The 13,332-nt window shown below is 37.0% G+C and overlaps 1 long non-coding RNA gene across 1 annotated transcript; it reads left to right on the top strand.

Annotated features, from left to right (window-relative positions):
- Window positions 1-1,087: 1,087 nt before the first annotated feature.
- LOC104681420 lies at window positions 1,088-12,975 on the top strand. Its single transcript, XR_750582.2, has 3 exons — window positions 1,088-1,305; window positions 1,697-2,012; window positions 12,856-12,975. It is a non-coding gene; the product is annotated as an uncharacterized LOC104681420 (long non-coding RNA).
- The last annotated feature ends 357 nt before the right edge of the window (window positions 12,976-13,332 follow it).

Below are 13,332 nucleotides of genomic sequence, written 5' to 3'. Positions count from 1 at the left end.
AATTCTATTTGCTGATTATTGCCAAAAGAGAGTGCAGAGGAATTATTCTAAAACTAAAGTATTTATTTTTGGAAACCATTCTGTTACTTTTAATTGGTATATAAATAACAACCGCATACAATAAATTACCTTGTTTCGTTATTTTGGTGCATATTCATTCACAGTTTATTTTGGAGGGTACACCAGAAAATAGCACTCCTGAAAGTTTAGCATTTTGCTTTTGTCCAGGCAAGCGTGTGATTTTACTTGCCTTAAATTCTTCAGGTATAATTATTTCTGTGATATAATATGGAGTATATCTTGGAGGCCTTTATTGCCCATTTGTACAGGCACTGAAGCCAATTTGAAGCAATCTTCTGAACAGAATTCTGGCCCCCTGGCATGATTACATCCAAGCAGAGATAGCATGCATGCATTCATACTAGATTTCTTTGTTATCTCCCCAAAATCAGGCAACTTTATTTCTTACTTATCTCCTAGTAATTCTGGATCTATATAGAAATGACAAAATCAAAGAGTCATACTCAAGCATCACCATGAAGTGTAATCTGGAGCTATGTAACATGTACATTAGCCTTACAAATCTGGATTCAGGGACAGGATTTTAGAACACACAGACCAAACTGTCCCATGTTCTAAAATATGCAAGTTAGGTCAGTTGCCTACACACCTAGAGTGCAACCATTTCTACCCTACCTATTCCCACTATAAGGAATTATTTCTACTGCATCATATGGTGGTATAATGTCATCAGCATGTATGGAAAGCACTTACATATAGCTATAGGATATGTCACATATCTACTGTAACATGTTACCTAGGATATTAGTCAGTATATCACTGGTAATTCTCATTATGAGAACTATGAAAAAAAAACCCACTAGAAAAGGCAGTTGTGTCTCCATCTGCCTTTTCTCAACCCTCTTCTCCTTGTGAGTTTCTTACACTCAAAAAGGCCAGTGCTTAAACTCCCAGCCTCTCTTGCAGGTTTGAATTGTCATGATGACCCAGTTCTGGCCAGTGTGACATAAACAGAAGTTGAAGTAGGGGAATTCCGGGAAAGACCTTCCCCATCCCATGAAAGACGTTAGAGCAAAAATTCTCTCCTGCCCTGTACTTCCTTTCCCACTTCCTACCTTTGATAATTGGAACACCGGCAGACATCTCACCACCAAGAGAAGACAAACTAAAGGATCAAAAACAATGTGCTGAAGATGGGAGAGCAAAAGATGAAAATCACGTGTATCCTTAGTGATCCTGAAGGGAAATAAACCTTTGGATGCTTACCTCTACACTTCCTATTGAGTGAGATAATCAAATATCTTCATTACGAAGTCACTGTTGGTCGTACATTGTGTTATTTATTTCTGGTAGTATTCATAAGTGATACAGGATTCAGAAAGAAAATTTAACTGAAATATATACAAAGAATTTGGATTTTTCCTAAAGATTTGGGTTTCTAGGTTTTTTTTCTTCTCATTGTATCATGAACACAAAAATAAACAATATTTTCTTTTTTGTGGTGGCTTCTGTAAAAGTTAAATTGAGTTTTTTATCTACTTGGTGTAAAGAATTATGTTACACATTATTTTGTTTTGGTTCTTTTGGTCTCATTCCTGACTTTATTTTCTTCTTCTTTGGCAAAAATGTCTCACTATTCCCAAAATTCCATGATTTTCTCATTTGTCTTATTCAGCAAAACACTTGTCTACTTCAAGTTTTATCACGGACCAGGACTGATCAACTAAATGTGAATAGATATGTTCTATATCAGCTTCCCTAGAACACAAAGCCTGAATCAAGGATGAAAGGAAGATGCTTTTTGGCAAGGCATAAATTCAGAGGATCCAGAATGAGGACAAAGGCAACTGAGCTATGCAAGATGTAAAATGATGTTGCAACAACACAAAGCTGATTGTTTGGCAGTTGCATGTGCTTCATGCATAGAACTTCTCCAGATAGACTACCAAGAAACACTGTGCTTCAAAGAATTTGATAAGGACTATGAAAGGGTACATATGATAAAGAAGAAAGAAACTGGGCTTCCTCCATTCTTCTATTTTGGTCCAAGTCACCCCATGGAGAATTACCTGCACACCTAGATTGTATTTGACCCATTGGCAGGCACTCATAGCCCCAACACCATGTGCTCTGGCATTCACGTAAGTTCAGATAGGATGAAACAGCCAAACAATTTAGGTATGAAGCCTGGCTGATCAGTAAAGGCCAAGTAGAGAGCTTTCTGAGGGCAAAAGGCTGAATCTCCCCTAGGTGTCCAACTGCGAGAATTTACAGACAGGAAAAGTGAATCAAATAGCTGGAGGTCACAGTAGGGTCCAAAACCCAGGCACTCCGAGGAGGAACAGAAGAGAAGCATATAATGTCTCAGCCACTTCCCTAAGGGGAAGCTGCTTGCTCCCCACACGGTAATTTGATTTTCCTACAGACTAAAATTTAAATATGGTGTGGTGCTGATCAAAGCAAAAAGAAAGAACAATGCCCTCATGGAGCAGAGCTGCCCTTAGACTACCCACCTATCTCTGAACGATTACATTAGAGATAAATAATTTTCCATCTAGTGTGAGCAATTGTATAAATCAGTCTTTTAGTTTCAATGGCGTCAGTTCTTTTTATTTATTTTCTTTTTTTCTTTCATAGTATTTTAATTTATGTCATTTTCTGACATTCTATATATTCTTGTAAGGGTGCTTGGCTCCTTTTTGGAAGAATGTACCTTGTGCCATTTGTTTGCAACTCCAAATCCTTACCTACACCTTTCCACCTGCCTTCTTCCCCATTGGCAGATGACATTAATGGGCTCTTCCTTGCTTTCTGGCTTCCAGTTAGAATTAACAATGGGGATATCAGCAAGAAATCAGAGATGAGTAGAAAACAACATTACAGGATATTTTTTCTGCTGGGATCCCCTGTCTCAACCTGGCTGTGTCTCTCCAATGAAGGTCACTACTCCTCTCAAGACAGCCTTCTCAAGAAAATTTTCCCTTCTGGGTCCTAGTAATCACTCCCTCTCTCCTCATTCCACTGGGCCTAGAGGTGGTACCAGCTCCATGGTTATTAATCCAGTGTTACTGTACTATTTCTTGTGGTTTCTATCAAGTCCACACTTCTGTAGTTGGTCCTTATGCAAATAAATTTTCTTGGAATATTCTTAATTTATGCTTGACATCTGTTTTCTGTTGAGACCCTGATTGCAACAAAACAAAACATTGTGTAAATACATAAAATTTCCAAATATCTCTCTCCCTATTCCTCCCCTTTACCATCACTGCATCTCTCATCTTTATTTGTCCTTAATGTATGTCAAGTTTTGTGGTTACTAGAAAAAGCAGTATCTAACAGAGAAGACAAACTTCTGCTTTTCTGACTCTTCTCTGATTTTGTATAATTTTTCTCTTCCTCCCACATTTATTTAAAGAAGAGCCACATTCAACATCACCATAGGATCTGCAAGGGTAACGTTAGTTGGTTTCCATTACATTTCTTCACAAAAGATATTTTTCAAAAAATAATGAATGCCTATATACCAGATTTTAGTCTTTACTCTGCCTTAGCATCTGTGTAATCCTTAAAATTCTTTTAACCTCCCCAGGCCTCAGTTTACTCATTTGTAAAGTAAGGGAACTAAATAAAAAATACTTTCAAGTTTCTTTCAACCCAAAATATCTATAAATGTATTATTATAATTAGGTCCTGAATGATAAATTGATAGATTTAAAAGACCAGTGCTTTACACAGACTTTATAGACACAAGATACATATGTGTGCAGGTGTATTGATGTATTTTTGTTTATGAAGAAATGTATAGGTGTGTAATGCAATGCCTCTCTAATCTTGAAGTCATTATCCCCAACAAACTAAGCACTCTAAAATACAGTTTTTACCCAGAGAAAAGTATACAAGGGTCAAGTGTTGCAAAAGCCCTGAACATCTTCCCATAGGAAGGGCATTCATTCAAAGACCATCATCAGCCTTTAATTTTCACAAATTATGCTTCTATTAATCATCCACAGACTATCTGATCTAGAGCCCAACGACTGCACAAAAGACATACAAACTTACCATACTAATTTGTGAATTAGGAGGAAAGCAAAATCAAATTTAAAAAATGATCCCCCCATTTTATTATTCATTCCATCAGTGAAAGTAGTGAGAAATGACAACTGTCTATTTGCAACTTGATATGGCACATATTAGAAATAACCTGAGAGTTAAGCGAAAACTGCATATTTTGAAGTTATCAAGCAAGACTAACAAATTTCTGGTCTCTAAATGCAACTAAACATAGTGTTAATCTCTGTGTCCTGAGGCAGGACTATTTGTTTATCATTGTAACTTTAGCATCCAGTGCAGCAGCTGACCCACAGTAGGCATTCAGAATATATTTGTCAAATTAACAAATGAATGGATGAAAGAATGTACTCCTCCCTCACAATTTAGACCATATGCAATACTGATCTTTCTGTCTAAAAACATTCTGGTAGTTTAAGTTCTAAGTCTTACAAAAATGAACATAAAATTAGTGATCTAATTTTCTAACGTAAACACTTAATTGTTCCACAAAATGTATAGCCAGATGCAAGCAAGTAATTGTATATGCAAAACAATAATTTGCAAGTAAAATGACTCACTTACATGTGTGAGGACATATTTTACAGGTGCAATTTAGGTGCAAATTTCTGAAATTTTGAACCCAGGCATTCAGCCCATCTAACAGTTTTACTGTGATGTGAAGAATAAAATAGAAAAGCTATCTTGGTTCTGAAAGTGAACACCTAGACTGCTATATCAAGCAGCTTAAGTCCTTAGGGTATTTGGGCAGAGGGAGTTAAAAATAATAACGAAGTTATTTCATTTGGGAATATAGTTCTTAACCCAAAAGTTACTGTAGGTTTAAATTTCAAATACATTTTCTCACCAGTTCATCCACTCTCATATGGAACTGCCTGCAGGCAAAATCAGGAAGGAGAGGAAATTTGTCTCAGGTCTCAGGAATTCATCTGTTGTTCTTCTGTTTTCTTCTTTTTTCCCAATATTAAGGTCATTCCTCCATATCCAAAATTTTCAGTAGTTAGATAGCGCGATGAACCAATTCAAAGCCTTAGCACCTTGTATTTCAACTATTTCTCACTCTCCTTACTAAGATCAAAATAAACTTGTCTATATATATTAAAGAAATAATCTACTAACTTTGACATGAATAGTAATTATTAGGTGAGTTTATTAATAATACTTACTTCATTGCCCAATAGTAATAATGATTCTGTAGGGCTATAATTGGGCCTAAGAATAAATATTTTAACAATTAGTCCAGGTAATTCTGATGTAGACCACCGTATTTTGAGAAACATGCCTTTAAAGCTCCAGTTTTTACTTTCCAAGGTGACATTTAACTAAAAATAACAGTGAAACTATTAAAAGTTAGTACTAAATGATAGGTTTTAGCATGAGAATTAAAAAGACCTGAGACTTTAACTGAAATCATTGAGGCAGTCCAGCATGATGGGGGAAACTAGAATCATGAATTTAGTTGGACTTTGCTCTGAAAGTGTACTCCTCCACTTGTGAAATATATGACAGTGGACAAGTTCCTGAACTTCTCTGAGCCTCAGTTTCCTTGCAAAAGAATTTATTTAACCCTTTGCTTCCAGGTTTGGGAGGATTGAATGGCAGTAAAGGAAAGAGCCTAAAAAGCTGAGAAGCACATGGAAGCAGAGCTCTGTCTCTGGAGTTGTAAAGGAACAGCTGAATATGTCCTGAGAGCCTGGAAGTGTCAGGAACTTGGACTCAGACTGAGAGGTTTTGCAGGGAGTAATGAAGGCAGTCTAGGTGGTGAGCTGCCTGGACCAAACTCTCAGAATCAGACCTGTATAATAGTATTTCACTGGACATCAGCACTGACAGATGAAGTTACCAGAAATTAGGTCCAAATCCTAGCACTTTCTAAGACTCCTGAATGAAAATGCAAAGCATGAAATTAAAAAAAAAAAAGAGAGACTCAATTTGATTAAGTGGTGTCAACTGATGAATGAAAAGGTTCATACATTTGTCAAGTGGAGCTTTATTTCTCATAAAGGATTGCAGCCTGCAGGGTGGCCATTCTGACAGGCTGGGAAACATAGCCTCCTTCCAGACTCCAGAAACAGACATTTCAAGGGTGGGAAGAATAAGACAGAGATGTATGCGGAATTAGGTGGCCGAATATACATATTCAATAAGCTATAGGAGGAGTCATGAATATTTATGAAACGAGAAACATGCGCAGGTGTAATTGAATTCATGCCTCTCGATGGGACCCGTGTTCAAAAATGGCGGTATTAGCATGATCTGAGAGTGAAGTTTTCAGCCCTCTGTAACAGAAGACACAAAAACCCTCACTGCTCGTTCTTCGAAGACTGGCCAGAACCACTTCATGGTCAGTGGTTTCTTATCGGGAAGGAATGCTGATTGGTTGTGCAGAAACTGCAAAAGGGAGGGGCAGTAGTCAGGCAGTTGGGTTAAATCAGCAGTAAAATTTCTTCAAAGGGCTTGTTTCTGTTTAACCCTTAGGGAAGAAAACCTAAGAGTGGTTAGCAAGGGAAGGGATATAATGGGACATACCCATCCTCACATCCTGTCATGGCCAGGGGCTCAGCTTCCAAGTTTTCTTTGGTGTCCCCTTGGCCAAGAAATGGTCCATTCAGTTAGTTAGGGGCTTAGAATTTTATTTTTATTTCTTCATAGGTATAACTCAGTGAGCTATAGGGGATTCAAAGTAGAGAGAAATTTTAATTCCTGAAAACTTAAGAAAGTTTTATGTATTACCCACCTGATGAACACCTGGGGTGTTACCCCTTCGTGTGTAATTATGCTGAACAGGATGCTTTACACAGAGTAATGTGTTCAAAATGTGCTGACTTTCTCACTAGTCACTTAGGACAGGCAGGTCAATGAATAAAAGTAAAAAGGAACTAAGATATCAGGCTGATTTTTCAATGCCCTGGCTGACAAGCTTGCATTAAAATAAATTATGTCATTAGGAAAAAGTAAAATACATGATTGTGTGCTGCCTACTATGAAATTTTATAAAACATGGCCCCTGCCCTCTGAATATGAATAAGGAAGGCAGATAAGGCTAGACCTCATGGAAGCTAGCTACTGATCAACATGGATTTCAAAGGCAAATGAAAGCTTAGAAGGAGTGACTTTTCAAAACTGGAGAAAGTCTAGTAGGAGACAGGCCTCGCGCAGCAGTTTACGGGCCACTACCATACTTTACCTAAAGTCTGCCATCCACTATGAAGTAAAGTCATGATGCAAAGCTACCATTTCCTGTTCTCTCCTAAATAGAAATAAAAGGAGATGTTTTTTTAATGAATTGTCCTACCTTATTTGTTGCCATCTAGTGAGCATCTGCAATAAGCCTTGTCTGGCTCTGAACTAGAAATGTCATGGATGTCTCCTGTTCTTTCAATGAGGCTGATATTATTATGCCCACTTTTTGAAAGAATCCAGGAATCAAGTGAAGGAACTTGCCCAGTGTCACAGACTAAGCTGCGTTCCACTCAGCTCTATCTGATACCAAAGCCTATTAGGTTCCACTGTGTCTGACCCATGGTTTTCCATGAAGTCAATGAGCCTAACTAAAGGTAAGAATCAAGCTCCAGTCCTTCTTCTGTAGTTTCTACCTCTTTTCTTCTTCATTTATCCCAAAATAATCTCACTACCATTTCTACAAAGTAATGCACCCTGGCATATCAGTTATATGTCTGTTTTAAAAGAATAAAAAATTAATAAACAAAAAAGGAAATATTAATTTTAATGCAATAGCAAATTGTTTTGTTATTGGTTGCTCTAAAATTTACTGAAAAGTAGCCTGTGGAGAATATTCCCAATTTTACTCTCTTTAGCTTCCTTCTCTTCCAGCCTAAAATCCTCAGAAAAAAGCTTATGTTGTATTTTTTTCCAAAAACATTTACTTTCTTACACGAAGAACACAATTTTGAATATTTGTCTCAAACTGTTGTAAATAGAAGTTTAAAAATAAATCAGCATCTACTATACCCATAGCCTCTATAGTGTGGCACTTTCCTATAGAAAATGTGCTGAATTTCAGTCAAAACACATTTTTTTTTCCTTTTAGTGTGTGACTTGAATTGATCTTTTCTCCTCCTAGTTTTGCTGAGAGTGAGCTTATAATCAAATGTTACATAACAATAGTCAAATATTACAGCACACCATGCCCTTCATCACTGTAGCCTATCCAAGTGTTTGTCCCAAGGTGAATCTGCCTTTTACTATTGAAAAATTGATGCTGGAGACAGTTATACATCTTGCCTGAGGCCATGCAAAGCCAACGGTAGAAATACAAAGTTAAGCACGGAATCAAGTATCCCTTTTTCCCTTGTGTTTACTCTTAGATATCTCTACTCCAAAAACTTATATTTTTTAAGAAAAGAATTTTTATTTAGTGCACATTTTATAGTAAGTCCATTATTTTGTTGTAAACTTGAGGGAAGGAGCAATTCTATTGATTCTTGGTGTTTAGCAATGTACACCCAATGGAAATTTGTTATAATTACATAATTAATTATATGTCTTCCTTTCCTTATTTCAGAAAGTATTTAGAGGAGCTTTCCGGAGCATATAAACTTAGGTTATAAGCGTATAAACTTAGGATATGCTCTTTCCAGAACATATAAACATATACAATTTAACAAATTAAAAGCAAAAGTGAAATATAATGTAAAATATTATGTGAAATGCAGAAGCAAGATGAAAGATAAAGCCCGGGGATGTGGCTAAAATGTGTTTACAATCTTGCAAAATGTTATACTGACTACAAATGGCTCCCATATTTACTTACAAAAAGTAAGAAAAGGGGAGTTAGATCAGTTATCCCATTCACAGAAACTGACCCCTCAAAACACCACCTACTGCCAAAGAGAAGCAATCTTCTTGATACAACAAGCAGATACATACCCTCCAATTGACTATTACAAATGTGTTAAGTAACTTGTAGTGATTGATTTTGTTTTGGTTTAGTTTGGTTGGTTGGTTTTCTACACATTTCTCTGCCTTTAGGAACTTGGCAGATTACTAATAAATTTACAAACTAGTAATACCCTAATCTAAACAATGTCTCTTGTTCATAAATTTGAGTTTAACAATATCAAGTCATGTCCCTTGATGGCTTGCAAAATGCTAAAAATTGGCAGAGTGCCGTGAGTACAGTCATTCCTAGGATTTGATCAATAAGAAACATTCTGATCTCTGTATTGTCTACCCATTTCTCTCTTGACCCATATAGGTTCTTAATCTTCTAGCCTTTCCTACAAAATCTAGGTTTCTGGAATTCCCCTGACACAGGTAGGCAGCAGCCAAGAGAGAAAGCAGTAGTGCCACCTGGTGCTCAAAGAGATCAGAGCTGGTACATACCTACTCTCACTTCCTGCTCCTCCCACCACTTCTAATAAGATTGCCTATAAACAGTACCCACCCCCTTCTTGGGCCTTGCACACTTAGCCCTCAGTATGCATTCTGCAATGCCTTCTCCCATTTATTCTCCCTCCCAGGCTGCCTTCGATGCTCATTTTATCAGTTTTCACTTGTAAACACATTGAATGGTGGGAGGAGAGTCACATGATGTGAGTAACCCCACAATCCTGGCTGGTACCAACTCCAGTGTTAAAATATAGATGTACCAAAGTAAAAATATTTATTGCATTTTTGGGCATTGAACATTGAAAGGATTCCAAATATCGAGGACCAGGGAGGAAATAAGCACAGATGCCGCCATTTGGTGGGTTGTTGTTGTTGTACATTTCAGAGACAAAATACAGTAAATGTTTTACAGACATAGTTGCATTACTATGCGTCCCCTGACATATTGTGCTTGTCACTTTATTATTTAGCATTTATGTGGTATTTTATCTATCCTGTATTATCTTTCACAAGCCTATCAAATAGACTATTTTTCTTCCTATGCAGAACCTTGGCGCAAATGACCAGACATGTTAAACTTCCCTCTCATCATACTGAAAGTTCCTAGTGAAAGTGGAAGGAAATTTCAATGCCTTGTCCTTTGCCTTCTATTAACTGATTCACGAAATGACCACTAAAGTCCTAATAATGTATGAGGAAAGGAAATAGATATAAAAAGTCTAGGTCTGTATTCATGGAAATTTCTACTCTGATGGTCTGGGGATTCCTGAGCATCAAATGAAAATTTGTATCACAATGTGAGTGCCCTACCTAGGTTAATAGACTAGAATTAAGTTATGCATCATAGAGTATAATCATTTAATCTATTTGTACTAAACTCCTGAGTATGACACAAGAGAGAGGGAGAGAGAAAAAAACAGAAAGAAACAGTTTAAATGTGCAGCTAATTCCCCACACTGTTCCTTTCAGTGAGCATATACCCTACCGCATGCATGTGGCAGAAGATGGCGGTCAATGGCTCTCAGCCTTAGCTCCGCATGCATGTACCTCTCAGTGTGGAGCACTGAATATGTGTCTAGTTTTAAAGACACTATGTGTCTTCATTATACATAATAAATATCTGAAGGAAGCATGCTCTATGTAGGATTCACAGAGCAATAGTATGTCAGTCTCAATGTGACATGAATGTAGACTTAATGTATTCTATTTGCTGGGCTATTTAAGGTATTTTCCAGGGTGATAGAACTATTTGTGATTTCCACTTTATGTCTTAATTTCAGACCCTGACACCCAAGGAGATGTAACTCAAATGTTAAAATTGATCTGGGAGAAGGAGGAAGGAGTGACTTCTTGCTTATATGTGTCAGGGAAGGTCTGACAAAGGGGATGGCCCTTAGGTTGAGTCTTAAAGAATGACTGGGATTTGTCTAGGCTAGTTGGGAGGATAGAGTACTCCAAGCAGAGGAAACAGGAGTCTGCAGAGGCAGAACTCTCTAAGTGATGGCATTTTCTAAGTATTCTAAATAATTTGATATGGTCAAAGGTTAAGGTACATGTGATACTGAAACTCTGTTTTTTATTTATTGGGACAACAAAGATAATTGTTAAACAGAAAAGTAGCATGATAACTGTGTCCCAAAAAAGGGCCGTCTGGTGCCTGTGTAAAGACAGCATTCGAAGTGACCAAAGGAGCAGAGATAAGTTTGGAAACTATTGCCTAGGTTCATGTGAGAAACAATAACAGATTAAACTAAGACATTGGCAACAGGAGGGAGTGGAATGTACAGTTTTTAAAGAATATTGGAGTCAGAAATGACAGAATTTGGTGACAGATTGGATGCAGGAGATGGCATTTTTCCAAATTCAAAGATATCTAAAAAGTTGATTTAGTCAAGCCCTGAAGAAGTAAAGCAGCTACATATTTATAAATTTGCTCCAACTCATGAGAGGGGTGTGGGAGTTAGAAATGTACCCAAAAGCAAATCACCAATTAAGGATCCTAGGAAGAATAACCTTCACTGATTTTACAGAGAACCTTTAGAACCTTTCCCAGAAACAGCCATACCAAAATTGCTTCTCCATTAATTATAAAACAATAATTCTTAAAAGCTTTGCCTATGATATCGGTCAAGGTCCAAAATACAAAATTGTGTATGATAAACCATACCATATTTTGGAATTTAATGTATGGAAAAATGGTCTCTACTAAGTAAATCGTCTTACTTAATAAAAGACTGCATAAAAGATATATCTTTCTTTTTTTCCTAAGCTTACTAGGAAGCTCAAAATTAAATTTAAAATCAGTCTTAGGGTCATGTGTTGTGGCTCCCGCCCATAATCCCAGCAATTTGGCAGGCCAAGGCAGGAGGATCGTTTGAGCCCAGGAGTTTGAGACCAGCCCTAGCAATGTAGTGAGACCCTGTCTCTATAAAAAATTTTAAAAATTAGCTGGGCCTGGTGGTATGCACCTGTAGTCCGGGCTATTCAGAAGACTCAGGTGGGGGAGTATCATGAGCCCAGGGGGTCAAGATTGCAATGAGCTATGATTGTGCCACTGCACATTCTGCCCAGGCGACAGAGCAAGACCCTGTCTCTACATAAATAAATAGATAATAAAATCAGTCTTAATGAGATGGCTAATTGTATGTGTCAACTTGATTAGGCCATGGTAGCCAGATATTGGATCAAACATTATTCTAGATGTTTCTGTGAAGATTTTGTTTCGTGGCAATGAACATTTAAAGCAGTAAACTTTGAATAAATAAAACAAATGAAACAAATTATTCTCCACAACGTGGGTGGGCTTCATCCAATCAGCTAAAGCTCTTAATAGAACAAGACTGATCTTTTTCAAGGAAAAGAAAATTCTGCCAGCAGGCTGCATCTGAATCTGAACTGTTAGTCTGGGTCCCCAGCCTCCCACCTACCCTGCAGATATGTATATTAAGAAATATACATATATATGTTTATATATGTATAAAGAGAGCACATATATGTACAAATATATCTATATAGCAGATATATAAATATATATATATAGCAGATATATATAAATACAAATATCTACTATTGGTTCTGTTTCTCTGGAGAACCCTGACTAATAGACTCAGCAATTATACTGGTCCTGACAATTTCTTTTCCTTCTTTTGCAAAATCTTAATTTTTTGTTTGTTTTTACGCTTGTTATATATATCTTATTGTAAATACATCTTGTTTGGGGGATGTCTTTCAAAATTAGAAAATGTGTTTTGAAATTTAAACACATTAAAATCAGACAGACTGTGCTACGTACTTTTATTTTTCATGTCAATTCTTAAACAACACTGAATGATAAATGATATAGTCCTTCAATAAAGATGAGAAAATTGAGCCATAGAAAATTTACATGACATTTTTAGCTTCCAAGCCCTGCAGATAACAGAACTGTGATGGAACTCAAGATCCAAGTGATTCTAAGTGACCAGCTCCCCCGCCCCCCAACACACAATGAAGCCTCTACAAAGAAAAGTTTAAATTAAAATAGAACACAAACTCTGAAGGCCTTTACTAGACTTATTTTAAGTGAAATCTCTTGTGACTCAATTTACCTTTTTGCTTGGAAATGACAACTTCTAAATGAAGCAGAATGTCTTTGTCAGTATTTGTTCTTACAAAGGACAGGAATCCATCACGCAACAAGTTAGGCCAAAAGAGGACAGTGGCTTTTTCTTGAATCCTCAGGATTGAAATCAAAGTTTCTGGGCCTCAGAAACTACAGGAAGCAGAAACTCAAATACTTTCCAGTCTTTTTCCTACCCTACATCTTCTTTCCACTGCTCTAAAAGTGGGCTTACTTCTTCTCTCCCTCTTCACACAAGGTTGCTGGGTTTATATTCCATGAGTTTCAAGAGA

Source organism: Rhinopithecus roxellana, chromosome 16, assembly GCF_007565055.1.
Source record: "Rhinopithecus roxellana isolate Shanxi Qingling chromosome 16, ASM756505v1, whole genome shotgun sequence".
Taxonomy (NCBI): Eukaryota; Metazoa; Chordata; class Mammalia; order Primates; family Cercopithecidae; genus Rhinopithecus; species Rhinopithecus roxellana.
Note: the sequence above shows the minus strand (reverse complement) of the source record. Positions and strands in the feature narration are given on the sequence as shown.